The following is a 17,418-nucleotide window of genomic DNA, read 5'->3' as shown; positions in this document are numbered from 1 at the left end:
ATTCCATCTGCGTTTTGGTTTAAAATGTCCTGGGTTGTTTCAGACACTATATGTAATATTTTCCACTTACAGAATTATCCTGCATAACCCATTTTATTTTTCGGAGAGCTTTTGAAAAGCAATATTAGTTAGTTTCAAATTCTCAGAGTCCAGTTTGATATGATGTGATTCTTGATCTTATAAATGGATGATAAAAGCTAAAGGGAGAAGCTAGGGAAACTTCTGGGGCTAAATACTTGTCCCATGGATTCAGTGCAAATTCTGCCAAAGAATGGACAACTTAGAGCCAACTGGTCTTTGTACAGCAGAACCCACATACTCTCCAGCAAATTCTTTCTAAGGCTACAGCTTCCTACCACCGCCCCCTGGTTATGTTTAAATATATGCTGCCTACATGTCTTCATGGAACTTGCTAATTTTTTGGAGCCATGGAAGCATGAGTGTTTATAAAATTTTTTCTTCACTACTCAATTATGAAAGGGGGGTGTAGAAATGAGCAAAAATGTTAGTGATTATGGGAAAATGCCATGCAAGTAACAGAATTCTGTCTTTCTGACTCTCTGAGAGGAGGGTTGGAGGTGAGAAGGGAGCTGCTGTGAGCTGGATCTGGCCCTTCTCCTGTCTATTTTTCAGCAGTTACTCTCAGGCACTTCGGTTCACAGCACTGGGAGGGCGGGCATAGGGATCATGGAGCAAATAGATTCATCAATTCCAGCCACATTATCTAAGTTTTCAAATAACAAATAGGATTGTTTTGAAGGCAAGTTGGCAGGCTATTTTCATGGTAATTGGAATTGTGTAGAAGAAAGATCCTTTGAAGCTCTTAGTCTAGAAACATTAGCAAGAATTTTCTGTTTTGCTTCTTTGAGCATAAAACACCATTATACAGTTTTTTATTCTACAACACTTCCATCGAATTATATTACTTTATATTTTAATTCTACTTTCTAGTATCACATAATTTTCATAAATATTCTTACAGTCAAAACTCCAGGGAACAAAACTTCACAGGTGCCAGAATGGATGGTATTATTATTTTATTGAGGTAGGTGTGGAAATTAAGGAAAAATGTAACTTGTTTAGGGACACAAAGCAAATAGGTGGCAAAGTGGGAACTTAGAACCAAGGCTCCTGACTTCTTGTATTGCCTTCATTTACTGGAAAAGGCAGTGCTTAATGACACTCAGCACTATAGTGTCCTTCATGAAAGGGGGAACCTCTGTGTTCAGGACAGGAAGTCACTGCACTGTCCTTAGTAGACACTCATGCCTAGGTTGTTCTTGGGTTGGAGGCTGCAGATAGCATCTGTCATGACAAGTTAGTCCTATCTAGCCTACTGGGTTTTCTGGACAACTCACAATTTTTGCTGAAGAAGAGTCAGGAAATGCATCCTGTTTCTAGAGCCTCACTAATCTGCTGGCACACTCAGGTCACAGAGGTACCTATTGGTTTCTAAGTGCTTCAGACTGTGCTTCCCACACCTGTGAAGTTCATTGCTGGTTTTCCAGCATGCACTTACCCTGGCTGATGCTTTAGACAAAAGCTGTCCTATTACCACTAATCTTCGCTGTATTGGTCCACCTGCAGGAAGTGCTCAGGAATGGACTTGCTCCCCAAATAGTAGCTTGCCTTTATTCTAGGAGATTTTGGTGTTGCTGACCTCTTAACTGGCATTCTGAAAGGCTAACAGGAGGCTGGTCTCATTGGCCTAGCATGATTGTGGAATGTGTTAGTTTTGCTGATGTGCACAGCATATTTTCCGTGCTTTTGATTACAATGAGGAATTCAATGACAAATTGATGGTACAAATACCCAAAGAAGTGCTTTCTTTTTTTGTTTGTTTGAGACATGGTCTTGCTATGTAGTTCACGCTGGTCTTGAATTCACTACATAGCCCAGGTTGGCCTGAACTTGTAGTAGTCCTCCTGCCTCAGCCTTTTACAAGTGGGGTTTAGGGGCATGCATCATATGGCCAGCACATGTGGCTTTCTTGAAAGTGGAAGAGTGGAAGCTGTCATCATTTAGTTTACTGATAATCTGCACATTTTGTTCTTCTCTCTGTCCTATTTCCAGAGCTTAGTAAATGTAGGGAGCTGCTTCAGAGCACTCCAAAGCCCAGGGCCTTTAAGGACCCATAAGGACACTACCCCACCATTTAGTGCAGGTGCACAATTGGGCCCAATTATTTAAGAGTGACAGCATAGACAATCATGCATGTGCAATATGGTCATGCCAGGACACAATGGTGTAATGTCTGGAAATCTCTGATAATGGCTAATATAAGGGCAGAGAATTAGGATGCTTGCTGCTGCTTTTGCTATGTTGCCTCCTCCGTGTGCTTTCTTTTCCTGGGGGATCTCGCTCAGGAAAGCACCCCTTCAGCCCAACCTCAACAACTGGCGTAGTTGGCAGGATGAGGTAAGTCTGTCTCCAGTGCCTATGGAAACAGAAGGTGAAGGAAGCCATAAGGAGTTACTGGCATGTGTCCCCTGGCCACGGAAAGCCCCTAAGGACTGGGAAGTGGTTCACCTGACACTGGGAAGTGTCTTAAGGGATGGACATTGCTCAAATTCTTCTTCCCTACTGTGAATTGGTGGGACAAGTGGGCTATTTTTAATTCTCTTTTACCATGTGAGGCAAAAGATAGAAGACTTCTACCAGTGAGTGAACCAATTGAGACAAGTTAAGAAGAATTTGGAGCAACAATTTGCAGCCACGGAAATCATGCTGTGAAGCACAGAAAACACCACTTCCTTCTGTAGCTTAAGTCCCCATCACTGGGAGAATCCTCTGGTGCTGTATGCAAGGCCTGCCATTTGACCCAAGGTTGGAGGGCAGAGGGGACCCCTATGCCTACTCACCATACCATGTATATGACCTATGCAGCTATGGAGTTACGTGAGTTGGTGAAACAATTGAAACAAAGGGTGGATAAAACTGCCCACGTGCTGCTATGGCTATGCGATAAAGGGGCTGATAACATGGAATTAAGCCCACAGAAGATGTCCCAATTAGCCAGCATAGCCAGCACCCCTCTCTGTGTTGAGTTTTACAGGACATACAGAGGACTGATCTGCAAGCGGATAACCAGACTGATTAATTGGCTATGGTCACAGCCTGCCTGGTTTGGGTGAACCCAGGTGACTTGTCAGGGCAAGTCACAAAATAGACAATCTACCTGGACTTTGTAGCTGTGCACAGGAAATGGGCATGCGGTGGAAGATGTTTGCTGTGCAGTATCACTGCCCTGTTAAGGAACTGCTCACAATTTGCATGCAGGATTTGATCCTGGCTGGTGGCCTGGCTGGCATGTTTGAAATGGTCACAGCTCTGCTGGTGCCTTTTACAGATCACCCAATTCATGATACAGTAAGTAGATGCCTTGGTGAAGATGGGTGACATGGAGGTAAAGTGCCAAGGTAAGGCAAGACCTGTGAGAACTCAGCCACATGAAAGGGTGGCTCCCAGCCAAATAAGATCAACCCCTCAGGGACAGACACTCAGACTGCTAATGGTAAGGCAAGTCCAAATCTGGATGCACCTGCTAGCAGCCAGCTTAGCAGCAGATAAAGTAGATGGACAGCCCTTACATGTGTTACTGTCTCTGTGAAAGCAATTGTGTCTGGAACAGCAATACTGGCCCAAAGGTAAAAGCAGCCCCAGTAGAACAAGGAGACATGACACTGGCATCTTTTTATCCAGATTAGGAGACAGGCTCATGTACTCGATTGCTGGGGACCCCAGGAGACCAGAGACCACACGTGAAATTAACTATTTACTGGTCCCCCAGTAGGTACAGTGTGGGCTGGCATTGGTGGATACCAGAGCTAAATCAACACTGATTTATGGCAGCCCAGATTGTTTCATAGGAACTACTACATGCAAGGAAGGATAAGGAGGCCACTATACCATGGTTCAGAAGGCCAAGGTGACTTCGGCTATCAGGCGCTTGGCTCCCACCCTTATGATGTTTATGTTTCTCAAGTTGCTGAGTCTGTACTGGGGATGAACATATTGACTGGTGCTTGGCTTGATAACCACACAAGGAGAGTTCTGCTTATGAATCCATGTGGTAAAAACTATTGTCTGAGGACACCTTAATCAGTACCACTAACTCTCCCTCAAGCTACATGGCTTGTGTGTGTAAAGCAGGATCACCTGGGGGCCATGAGAAAATAGGACAGACTGTTTTAAAACTAAAAGAGGTGGCGATGATATGCCCCACACAGAGCCCTTTCAATCCCCTGGTATGGCCTGGGTAGAAGCCAGATAGAAAGGGGCAATGACTATAGATTACTGGTAATTGAATAAAGTGACTCTCCTGTTGCAAGCAGCAGTACCTAATATTAGACTTGATGGATTGTCTCACCTGGACACTGGGTCAATACCATTATATGGTGGACTTGGCCAATGCTTTCTTATCTATTGCTATCACACCTGATAATCAGGATCAATTTGCTTTCACCCGGGAAGGCAGGCAATAGACTTTCCAGGTGTTGTTATAAGGCTATTTGCACAGCCCAACTTTGTGTGATGTCCTGGTGGCCTGGGGCTTGGCCACAGGGACCAAGCCACACTCTGTGTCATTGCTCCATTCCATTGATGATGTCATGTTAACCTCTGATTGCCTTGCAGACTTGGAAGCTGCTGCACATAGTCTAAAGGAAGCTCTGCTGGCTTGGGGGTGGGTCATAAATGAAGACAAGGTCCAAGGACAATATGACTATTTATAATGCATAAGAAGGACCCCTACATGCTTGCACAGACAGCTGGGCTGTATTCTGAGGGCTAACACTTTGGTTACCAACAGGTGGCACAGGATTAACAGCGGGGGCATCAACCCCTATGGGGCACTGATTTATGGTGAAACTTACGGGAGCATGGCCAAACAATAACACATGTAGTGTACCACATGTCAGGGCATAGGACTCTCCTCTTGCCAGGAAATAATTTAATAGACACTTTGACAAGGATAGCTGTCTCCTGAGGACCACCTTCAGCAGTGGTACCTTGGCTCCACAAGCAACTGGGTCATGTAGGGCCCTACACCATGCAAGTGGTAGCATGGCAATGGAATCTGGACCTGACTCCTGTGGAATCAAGAGGGACAATAAAAGCATGCATGCAATGCACTTGTCTGACTCTCTGGAGGAGAAGGGTACCTACACAATTGGGTGCAATACTATGGGCACCCTACCTCCTACAAAGGCAGGTAGATTATGTCAGGGACACAAATATGCCTTGACTGCTGTGGATACAGCCACAGGTATAGGCTTTGCCTACCCCTTGCCCTCTGCTTGACCAAGCCCATACTATTAAGGCATTACAATGGTTTACTGCAACCTGCAGGATGCTGCTAGGAATAGCGTCTGACCCAGGAACCCATTTACAGGAGCTCAAATATAATGATGAGCCAAAGACAATGTTATCTCTTGGCACTTCACAATTGCTCTATGACCAGCTCTGACATACAGGTGACACCCCAATGGTTCACCTGTTGAAAGCACAGCTGATTCATATGCATATTCAACTAGCAGAGCAAGGCCCTAAGGTGATAAAAGGGGTTTTAATCCTCCCTATGCAGGAGCATATATGGGTGGGGCCTGCTACCAATGGAAGCCCGATTGGCCCACAGACCCTCTAATGGGACATTGGGTGTTCCTCTTGGAACCCTAAGGGAAAGGACTACAATAGCCCTGGATTTCAACATGGCTTTTGAAGGCCTTGTTATGCTCTCCACCCAATGCCGGAGCTACCATCATAAGGAAAAATGACACCGTGGCTGCTTGGCCCATTTCCATGGGGGTGGTAGACTTAGCATCAACACTCTTATCTCCCCATGACAGCAGGAACCCAGGTCTGATATTCTAGGCTGGAAAATAAAATGATCCTGGCCGCAGTCCTATCACAGGATAAACATGTGGCCTATATCCTCCCAAAAGGGTGAGATCTCCCCATGTCGATTTATCTTTTTGCCCTGTCCTTCCAACCAGGATGAGTCAAGCCAACAGCATTACCTCCTGAGCACACGTATTTGCTCACGTGCACCAGCAACCACCCTGCTGAATATGAACGGAGCTCCTGCTGGATGTGGCTGAGAGCCTTCTGTGAAAGACTGCGCTGTCATCCCTGCTCAGTCGGACTGACTGGCAGCAGCAAAGTCAGACTGACTCTGCCTGGGATCAATGACACCAGGCTGTTGAGGAACTGATCCAAAGGAACACAACTACCCCAGAAGGACTGGGGCTTATGGTATATAATGGCTGGGGTGGATGACAGGAAATTAAGTAACAGTGCTAGATATGGCCCTGCTTTGTGTTCAGCAGGTAACTACATTGATGGGAATCTGAACTTCGGGACGGATACCACCTAACCTGTGTAACTATACGATACTTTATAAATGATACAAATACTTGGTGGGATGGCCATAAACTCACAGGTACGGTGCCCACCAACGGGCCCATTGTGGAAACATTATGGATCTGTGGCACCATAGGTTGGCCGTACTTCCCCTCACACTGGATGGGGGGCTACACCTGGGGGCTTTCTTACATTAAAGATATTACCAGGCCTATCCCACAACTGCCCCACAATTGAGACACTGTATATCACAGATGGCACTGTACTTAACAGGTGACCTAATGGTTTTCTCCAGTGGCATTGATGATACTAGGGAAAGGGACTATAGACTGAGCTCTCCAGGTTGAAGTTCTTGCTCAACATATAGATCAGGCCCTAAATATCACTTGCTAAACACTGATGTTGTTCATGGGTGAAAAGTCCCAAATTAAAAAAAAAGTGGTTTTACAAAACCAAATGGCCTTAGATTTGCTGACTGCTACTCACGAAGACACTTATGCCCTCTTACATGTAAAATGTTACATTTTTATTTCTGACCACCAGGCACAAGTACAAGAAGCTCTGCAAAATATGGGTACAAAAGCACCCATCATCCAGGCCTTACAACAGGATCCCCTAATCCAGTGGTGGGAATCCCTGAAATCCAACTGGTGCTGGGCAACCATAAATGGTGCTATGATAACGATGGGATTAATGACTATATGCTACTCCTTGTATTGCCTCTATGGTCTTTGTACACAAGGGTCAGCTCTATGGGTTGCTCACAAGAAACAGTAGTCTCCCAACCTCTGAGGGGATAAGATGCAGGGAGCCACTGCAGTGCACTTCAAAGCCGGGGTATTTAAGGACCCATAAGGACATGACCCCGCCATTTAGTGTAGGCACACAACAAGGCATAGTTATATAAAAATGACTTAAAATAGACAATCACGCATGTGTAACATGGTCGTATCAGGACACAATGTTGTAATGTCTGGAAATGTATGATAACAGCTAATATAAGGGGCGAAAAATAGAGATGTTTACTGTTGCTTTTGCTATATTGCTTCTGTAAGCTTTCTTTGCCTTGGGGATCTCACCGGGAAAAATACCCTTTCAGTCCAACCCTGCCATTAAGAGTATCTGAAATTATACCATTTCTTCTTAATTTAAGTGAATCCCTCATTAATTATCACAGAAGCCTCTCTAGAAAGAGATCATTGGCCTGGCTTTTGGGAACGTGACTCAATGTTTGCTCGGGTCATGTTTGCATCCTCTGTGTGTTTGCCAGGGTTCAAGCAAAATTTTGCATCAGGCACGTCTTGGCTTTAGTTCTTCTTACCCCCTTTTAAGAGGCTTCTCTACCTCTTGATCGGTCCCCTTTGCTTTGCTATGGTTTCAGTGTTGCCATCCCTCTAAAGCCAGTTTGAAACTAAGCCCCCAGTGCAATGTAGTAATTTCCCTTTCTCCAAGGGGGATAATACATACCAAGGCCCTCAATGGATGCCTGAAACCACAAATAATACCAGACCTTCCATGCTATCTTTTTCCTATCTATACACATTCCTAGGATCAAGCTTCAATAACGAATAATGAAATAGAACAATTATGACAATATGCTATGATATATGAATGTGTTTTCTCCATGTCAAGCCATTATATTAATAACTGACAGACTCCTCTATGACTTCTAGAATACTACCCTTCTGTTTTCCCAGAAGGAAGCTAGAGGTGTGAAGCCTTAGTTCAGAGGTGCTTGCGGTCAGAGAGGAAGTACTTGAAAGAACTCAGGATTATTAACATCACAGCCTATCACTGGGTGTCTACCAAAGTTGCTTTTTACCTCTTCTCTATCATCCTTTTCCAAATAAATGGTGATCCAGTGGTCTTCACTGGACAACAAACCACCCAGGGTGAGCTTGGGTGGCCTTGGCTGTTGCTGTCACTCACTCTAGATGACTTCTGTTGAGCCCAAGGCACGGTAGAGGTGATATACATGACTGTCAGGCTACAGCCACTGCCAAGCAGAGGCAGGATGCATCAAGACACACAAAAGCAGAAATCTTCTTGCTTCTGTAACATTTCCAGCTGGAAAACAAATCAGAGCCACACATTCCAGCTATGCTTGGGAAGCACTGAAGCATCCAGGCAGTAATCATCTAGGTATGCTAACTGCAGCTCAAAATAATTCAGGGGTTGCCAGTACCATATGCCTTGTAGTCTTTCAATTAACTGTGCTCACACTCTCTTTTCTCCCAGGAGCAATTCTTGAGAAATTCAGCATTTCTCCTCTTCCCACCCCTCAGTAATTCAAGGAAAGGTTCTCATGCACCAGAATACGTAATCATTGCAATAAAGCTATTGGGCCATTCAGATGTAGGTGTTGGAAGAGTTAGTCCTTGAAATGTGGATTAAATACTTGAGGCTTATGAACATGGAATTTTCGTTAGTGACTAATGGTTGGAAAATTCTCTAGAGTGAGACAAACACACATTCCAGTTTGACCAGGATGCTCCTTGTCTCCTGTTAATTACTAATAATCTCTTCTTTTCTCTCAAAAGTGCTCAGTTTGGGCCAAAAATCACACAGTCACTTTGCCTTAATTAAATACTTGGCTTATGAACATAGAATTTTCGTTAGTGACTAATGGTTGGAAAATTCTCTAGAGTGAGACAAACACACATTCCAGTTTGACCAGGATGCTCCTTGTCTCCTGTTAATTACTAATAATCTCTTCTTTTCTCTCAAAAGTGCTCAGTTTGGGCCAAAAATCACACAGTCACTTTGCCTTAAGGATTATCCAGCCTGTCTTTCAGTTTATTTCAAATTTAATGCAAAAAATGTCTTTTTATTCTCCTCCTTCCAAACCAGTGATCTTCCATTTACTGCTTAATATTACCAGTGATGGGAGAGCCACTGCTTTGTAAGGAACCCACCAATGACTTCATGGTTCTGCATCAGAATCTTTTCTTTCCTTTTGCTCCACTCTTTGAGTCTGGTTTTTTTCTTTAGAAGAGCAACTTTCCTCACTTCCACAAAATGTTTTCCACCTTGGGTTCACTTATGGTATGTTTTTTCCCACTAGGAACCTACTTATGTTTTCTGTAATTACTGTTTTCAGCACTTCAAATTCCTGGGAGCTTGAGCTGATGTTGGCATCACACATCTGAAAGACAAAAGCAAGAATTTTGCTCACCTCTGTCACAGATTTCTTGGGAGAAATCAAGCATGTTTGTTTGAAGTTTGTGGATAAAAGACGCTGGAATTAACATGAACATCCTTTGGTGAACATTTCTTTGGAGCATTTATCATTTTATGAAGGCAGGTGGATGACTGAGATACTATCTCTAGATGAACATTACATGAATAAAACAAAGCTCCAGGTAAAGAGCTAATAGCATAACTAGGATTCATGCCTTGTTTTCTTTTGTGGCTGTAGTAATATTACAAGATGATTGTTGCACATTTATAGCATCTCAAAACATTATGAAGAAAAAACTTACATGTAATCCCAGCATTAGAAGTAATATTTTCTTACTTATTTTTATGTTTATATATTTGATAAATACAGAATTTAACATGAAGATCATATATATAGCTTTCTCTATTTTCCTATTAATATGCAATAATCATTCTCCTATTGTAACTAAATAAACTTTAAAACTTGCTTATAACTGTTACAGAATAATAATATATATTTTGTGTTTTTCCAAGGAGCTTCTATTGTTGAAGACAAGGCTGGTTTTAACTACTCTTAACAATATCACAGGTCATTGATTATTTTCTTAGGATAGACTCCTTGAAATAGAAATTCTAGTAAAGAACTATGTTGGTTTTCATGGCCTGCCAAACAATGCCATAGATGGGGGCTTTATCTTCTCTTAGTTCTAGAGTTTATAAGTCACAATACATTTAGTCATAGTGAGGGCTCACTTTCTGGTCTGTAGACTGTAGACACAGAACTCTGGTGTCTCTTCCTTCTCTAATAAAGTCACAAGTCCTATCAGGTTATGGCCCGGCCCTCCTGACCTCATTTAACCTTATTTATCTCCTCAGACCACAACTCTAGTCAGATTGCAGTTTAGGAGTTTAACAAACGAACACTGAAGAAATGTAACATTCTTTTTTTTTTTTTTTTGGTACCAGGGATCAAACTCGGGTCCTTGTGCTTCCAAGGCAGACCACTGAACTGCTGAGCTAAATCCCCGGCCCTGTAACTTTCTTGATCTAAGAATGTCATATTCAGGTTGATTTCACTCTTTAGAGCCTCCCATTGCCCAGCAGAGCATGAGAAAATTTCCTTTAGCACATTCTTCTCATTGCAAAGAATTGCCATGCAAGAAAGCATAGCTAATTTGTTATTAGAAAAGCCATAGCTCATTGTTTTAATTTGGACTTCTTTGATTTTTTTTATGAAGTGAAAAATTTTCATATGCTTTATGTCATTTAAGATTTTATTTCATGAAGAAACTTTTCATACTTTTGATAGTTTTCTATTGTTCTTTAAAACCTTATTAATTTGCATGAGCTATTCACAGAGTAATGATAAACAAGTGCTGTTTAGTATTTACTGTGCATATAACATATAGAATCTCTTTTACTATTCACAAAAGCTTTTTGCATATGTTTTAAAACTTCATTTTACAGACAAAATCTCTGAGCCTGAGAAAGTAAACATATTTCCTAAAGGAGAAGTGTATTGCTCCTGCCTTCAAATTATATCTGCGATCACTGCTCTGGTCCTTTTTTGTTTGTTTCTGTCTTTGGTAACACCTATTATTTGTAGATTGAGTTTCCTTTTTACTCCACTGCATTTATCATCTTTACATGTATTTTCAAAAACTAACAATTATTTTGTTCCTCCTCCTTTTGGTCTCCTGTAGTCTGGGAGAGCTTTTCAAGCTTGCTCTCTGCATTACAGGTTTGATTTCCCAAGGTCTGTTTCTCTGCCCTCTGTGCTAACTTCGTTTCTCACCTTGTAACCCCAGCCTCCTTATCTCAGCAGCTCCCTTTTCATCCAGCTCTATGCTCTTTTCATTCCACAGTGCTGGCTTTTTATTCCATCATGTTCTTTCAGTTCAACTTTTTGCTCCTCTTTCAGAGAGGCCATTCTTGGATACAATTAAAGATATAAAATATTTCATACTATATCTTCTTTTGGATATAAATAATTTTCAGAGGTGTGTTCTTCATGATCTCCAGGATATTGATCTCTTTCTCAAGGGGAGCTTTGGAACTTTCTTTCGTAGGCCTTTCTTCAGTTAACTGACTACTAGTCTTTGGATCAGACAGGTTACCTCTGGATTCCATATTTGCCAGCAGACAGATTTGAGGTTCTCATCCACGACTGATTCTCTGGCATTCATAACTGAGGAAATTGGTGGACATTTACAGCCCAGGCCTGCACAGCTGTTAGCTTTCAGTCTCTTTTCTTCAGTTTGATGGCCACACCCTATAGATGCAAAGCATGATGTTAGGCCTTTTCAACCCTGCTCCTTGCTTTATTCTATAGAGTTGATAGAAAATGTGGGTGGGATGGGATTAGTGGGAGAGAACAGGGTGGAGAAGACATGGCTGGTGTTTTATGTCAGTACTTTAGCAAGAAATCCTCCTACAATAGTTTTCTGACCTGAGCAGACAGTGGGAAGGACCGGGGACACCGTACTCTTCCTGAGGTGTAGGCTTCTCTGCTTCACAAGACCAGCTGTAACTTGGCTACTCACTGTTTCTCTGAAGCTGCCGTCAGCCATCTTGGAGTGGGTGGAAATTCTTTCCACAGTTGGGCCATTCTTTAAAATGCATAGGCCTGCATCTGTTTAATGGATTTGGGGAGAGACTGAATCAGGGACTGCTAAGGAGGTATCATTTTAAGCTAGAAGTCCTTCACACTGGATCTTGTTTTGGCTCTTTGTTTTGTTCAGCAGTTTGTTCTCAGATGCTGAACTTGGCTTTCATGGGCATCAGTGGCACCCTGTGTCAGGACTTTTCTTGATACCTCATTCTCCACTTACCAGTTGTCAGGTCAGATTTCTCGCCTGTGTGGTCTTCACCTTCACACCAAGCTTTGGGCCCCTCACAACCTGCCTTGCTGTTGTGTGGTTGCTGCCTGCCTCAGCTTCCATCCACCAGCTCCTTTCCTTCTCATCCATTGTGTTGCTGTTGGATGCACTTCTCTGGCTCTGCACGGCTCCTTGGTAGCTCCTCTTTGTGATTCTGGTTAAGTTCTAGCTTTGGACTGACACCTAGATGCATAGTACTCCACCTACCTCACCAGTCTTAGTGCCTGACTCTACCCTAGACTCTGCTATGCCAATCCTTCCACTGTTCTGGAAGCTCTCTCTCTCTCTCTCTCTCTCTCTCTCTCTCTCTCTCTCTAGTCTTACCCAACTTCTAGCATCAAATGTAGTCTTCTCCAAGAGGCCTAAATGCAATCTCTTTGATCCCTGAAAGCTGGATCATCTATCGAATTCATTCTTCATGTTAGAGCATGTGAGAGCACTACCTGTGGCCTCACTTTCCATCTTGTAAGCTTTAAGTCACTTAACCACATTAAGTTTAAACTATTCTATCTTTCTAGGCCTTACACTCTTGATAAAAAAGAATGACTATACTAGTGCTGGCCTAGTGACTCTGCGACACTGTTCAAGGGGACAATGTAAGAAAAGCCCAGGGCAGATAGCTTGACATAATAAGGTGTACAACATTTATTGGTGGACTAAATGAAGCAATGAGGCTTCTGATTTCCTCATGTATCTTACTGTATTCTAAATGTGAGTCATTTTCCCACCCTAAACTTTGCTAAATTTGCAAGGCTTTCACTTCCAGTTGCATTCTATATATTTGTTTTGCATTGCCAGAGAGTTTAAGGGCAAGGATGGAATGATCAAATGTAACAACCATTAGTGAAAACCACAGGCACTGAACAGCTGGGTAATGTGAACAGACAAGTTCAGCAGAATCTCCAGAAATGCATCAATCATAGGATGATGGCAACTTTCTGGGAAAGTTAAGAGATGCTTGAAAATGAGCCAGAATGTGGAAGAAAAAGATTCTTGGAGTCAGATTTTTGAAACCAAAGTCTCCATCCTGGCCAAGGAACTTTGGGAAGGTGGTGAATCTGTGTGTAAGAAGACCTCTTCATTTTCTGGCCATCTTTAGGAAATTGGAGAGTTTGTTTGGTTTGGTTTTACTTTTTTGAGCTGTGTAATAATAGAAATTGCCTCAGGGATGGCATCTGCCATTGCTCTACAAATGCAACCCTGCTCCCCCTCTGGGTATTGTGCTGTAGGCCCCTCAAATGAATATTGCAAAAGCCACTAATAATGTTCCTTCTCAGGTAACATTTTCTGGTATAAAATATCTTGGCTTAATACAGTCTAAACACATTGAAGTGTAATGCGGTCAACATGATAACTTTCTGATATATAATACTATCGTCTTTACTTCTGTCTTGGTTTCTGTGGTGTCAGGGGTCCAAAATGAGTCAAGATGACAAATCCTTACTAAAGCGATGTGGAAGCCACCACGGTGCTATATAGGATTTATAGTCCTAGTTTTTCCCACGAGGGGAAATACGGAGTAAAGTAAAAGACAACAAGTGGGTGTCAGGACTCAGTCCTAATGGTTCAGGCAGGTGAAGCCAATAGACTCAGGCCTACCACTTAATCACTGTGGCCCTTATCTCTTAATTGAAAGGGGCTTGGGAAACCTTCAAAATACAGAATTTTCAACTCTGATATTTCGCCTGGCTGGAGAGGTATACATCCCAATGGCTAGGTCTCTGGAATTGGCAGGTTTTTGAACTAACAAGCCCATTTGTAGCTGAGAGTCTTAGACCAGATGCTTAGATTACTGCTCCTAGTCTCACTTTCCTTATCTATAAAATGAGCATAGTGATAACAATCCTTGTAGCAGTTTGGCTGTGCCACAGATGTTGGCTCAGCCCCTCAGTAGATTCATTAGGGTCCCAGGCTCTTTTGGACAACTCCACCATCTTTAATTTCATCTTTCTTTTGGTTGCCTCATCTCAAGATGGCTAAGGTCTCCCCAAATGGTAGGTCTGTGTTCACAGCAGGAAGCAGGGAGGTGGAAGTTGAAGATGATAGCAGGATCACACACACACACACACACACACACACACACACACACCACACCGAAGAGTCTGTGTTCCAGGGCTGCTCTCTCCTTTTTTATGAAAAACATTCCCTAAAGCTTCCAGATGACTCTTCCTCATGATTCACTGGCCAGAATGAGGCCACAGACCCCTCATTTTCAAAACACACACACCCCACACCGAAGAGTCTGTGTTCCAGGGCTGCTCTCTCCTTTTTTATGAAAAACATTCCCTAAAGCTTCCAGATGACTCTTCCTCATGATTCACTGGCCAGAATGAGGCCACAGACCCCTCATTTTCAAGTGAGGTTGGCAGCATGCTTTTTCAGCTTCTGTACTAGTAGTTAAGGAAGGAGGGGCTGTCAATGCTTTGGGGTCTGCCAACAAACAGGTCTTCTTCACTCCCCCACAGCCATGTCAGAACGTGGCAGGGGGAGTACAGTTAATGCTAATTGAGTGCTTAACTTCCGGGTAAGAGCCTGAGTGAGTGCCAACACTAGAAAGCTGTTAGCTATTATTCCCCAGGAGCATATTCTTTTTGTGACTGATTTGGCCTTACCATAGTAGTTTTCACTTTCATAGCATGGAGATCCAGAATCATTGCTGTTTGGCATTAGAAAGTGGCTTGACTCCTCTCCCTCGGAATAGTGTTTTACTTTCCTGCAGGTGCTTTGCTCCTGCGAGCTCTCATGTGCTGTCTGAAGTACGTACATTTGAACTTGAGAAAGGGAAGCTGGGTGGCTGGATGGAAGAGGTCCAGATTGTTCTGGACAAGGTGCCTGCCTGTCCTGCAGGGCCCTCTGAACATAGCCATAGGGTGACTTTTGCTTGGGTTGTCACACTTTGTACAATTTCCTGTTCTTTGGGTTTGGCCATGTGGGACAAGGGATGGCTTTGGACTCAAAGGCAGCCAGCTGGTGCTTTCTGGGAGGATTTCTGTCCAATGAGAAAGTTCTCTATAGTTCTTCTGGCTTTGTGCCACTACCTGAGTGTCAGTTTCTGGTGTTGTATGGAAATGAGAGGCATGCAGAGAAGGCACAAGTAAGCAGGTGTCGTGAGCAACTGAGCTGCGTGAAGGCAGAAGCTAGGAGGTGGGTGGGGGCACTGGTGCAGGAGCTGTAGAGTCTGAACAGAGTAGTGGAATTACCATGTCAGGAGCAATGGCCCACGCTGTTGAAGGACAAGGAGACCAGGCCTCAGGGGCTGCTGCTTTGCCAGGTGGTTTCTGTAACTCTCTAGAATCCTAGAGCTTGTCCCCAGGCTGGGCCATTACTTTCCTCACTCCTCCTGTGTCCCTATTCTTGGCCTGATTCTGAGATGATATGCAAAAGCTCCTGTCCTGGTCATTGAGGGGCCTGACTCACAAAGGAATTGAGATAATTTGGGCCTATCAGGGAGCTGCTCTATTATTAATTGGGTAAGAGAAGGAGGCTGATGTGCAGGCGCTTTGTAGAGTGGCCATACTCAAGGTGGAAGAAGCTACTGGCCAGAATGAGGTGGCTCTGTCCTGTGCAGGCACAGTGGCCCAGCATCTGGGCACCAGGGCACTCTGACCCTTCTGGCTGGCTGGAGAGTCCTTCAGAAGAGAATTCAGGGCCTCCTTTGCCACCAGACACCAGCTTCATTTACATAATCTTCTCTGAGCTGGTGTAGTTTAGTTATTTGATTGATTTTATATCGTGTGAAGGAAGGACAGGGTTTTGGCTGTACCCTCTGGCCTGCTCTGTTCTGTCTTGTTGGCTTTCACGAGTTTACCAAGCTTTGTGTCACTGCCAGCTGTCTCTCCGGGTGTTGCTCGCAAGCAGGATCCTGCTTCCCATGTGAAAATTTCCAAGGGACTCGCAGGAAGTGGGACAGGGACCTAGTCTTCTGGGTGTCGCCATGTGGGTGGGGTGTGCAGACTGCAGAGTTATCTCATCCATAGCACATGTTGCAGAATCTCCCAAATCTTTCATGCTCAAGCTCTGCCTTTCTCGCTCTTCCCTCAGAGGAAGGGCTGTATTTGTTTGATTGGAATGATCGCATTTTGTCTGGGAGCTCTAACACAAGTTAACACAGTTTTAAAAACCAGTTTCCTTAACATCTTGGCAAAGCCAGTTCCTGGTATGGCATTGTTCAAGGCCACATTTCAGTGTCATTTCCAGACAGGTATCTTCTTTATTTATTCACTCCAAGTCTCTGCCACTTCTTATACAGCTCCATTCCTGTTATTTATTGTTGACATATTTTTCCCCCTTTTTCTTTCAGCTTTAACTGAATCCAAGAACTCCCTGACTTGCAAGCTCAAGTTTCCCACATGTGACTAGATGGCCCTTGTCACGCTGGGAACAGAAAGTAGGGCTTTGAAAGGGACCCAGAAGGGGAAGCTGAGCCACCGCCACCGCCTCTGTTCTCAACCTCCACTGGCTGCATACTCACTGCAGTATGTGGGTGGGTAGGACACTGGGTTGTGCGGGCTGCTTTGTGCCTGACATCTGGAGTTAAAACCTAAACATATTTTCCCCCAGACACTTAAAATATTATTAATGGGGGCAGAAAGCCCACTATCCCCCTCACAGAACCAATCACTGTGGTGTAGTTACAGCGCTCATTTTGGTTCTGGCTGTACATTTAACCTGCTGGGTATGTTTTTAAAGCCCAAGTGGGTACCTCTACTGGAGATTCTGATGGCACTGGTCTTAGCAGGGTACAGGTCCTTTAAAAATCTCCCTGAGCCTGACTCATGCCTATAATCCCAACACTTTGGGAGGTGGAAGCAGGAGGATTGAAAGTTCAATCCCAGCCTAAGCAATTTAACAACTTAGCAAGACCCTGTCTCAAAATAAAAAAATAAAAAGGACTGAGGAGGAAGGTCAGTGTGAGGACCCTGTGTTCCTCCCCAGGAGCGGAGGTAGTAGGAAGTCTCTGGAAATTCTAAAGTGCACACAGGGTTGAGAGCCTTGAGATGCTAGGCAGGGGCCTGGGTTG

This window comes from Fukomys damarensis, unplaced genomic scaffold (genome assembly GCF_012274545.1).
Source record: "Fukomys damarensis isolate Sample0158 unplaced genomic scaffold, DMR_v1.0_HiC HiC_scaffold_1, whole genome shotgun sequence".
Classification (NCBI taxonomy): domain Eukaryota; kingdom Metazoa; phylum Chordata; class Mammalia; order Rodentia; family Bathyergidae; genus Fukomys; species Fukomys damarensis.
Note: the sequence above shows the minus strand (reverse complement) of the source record.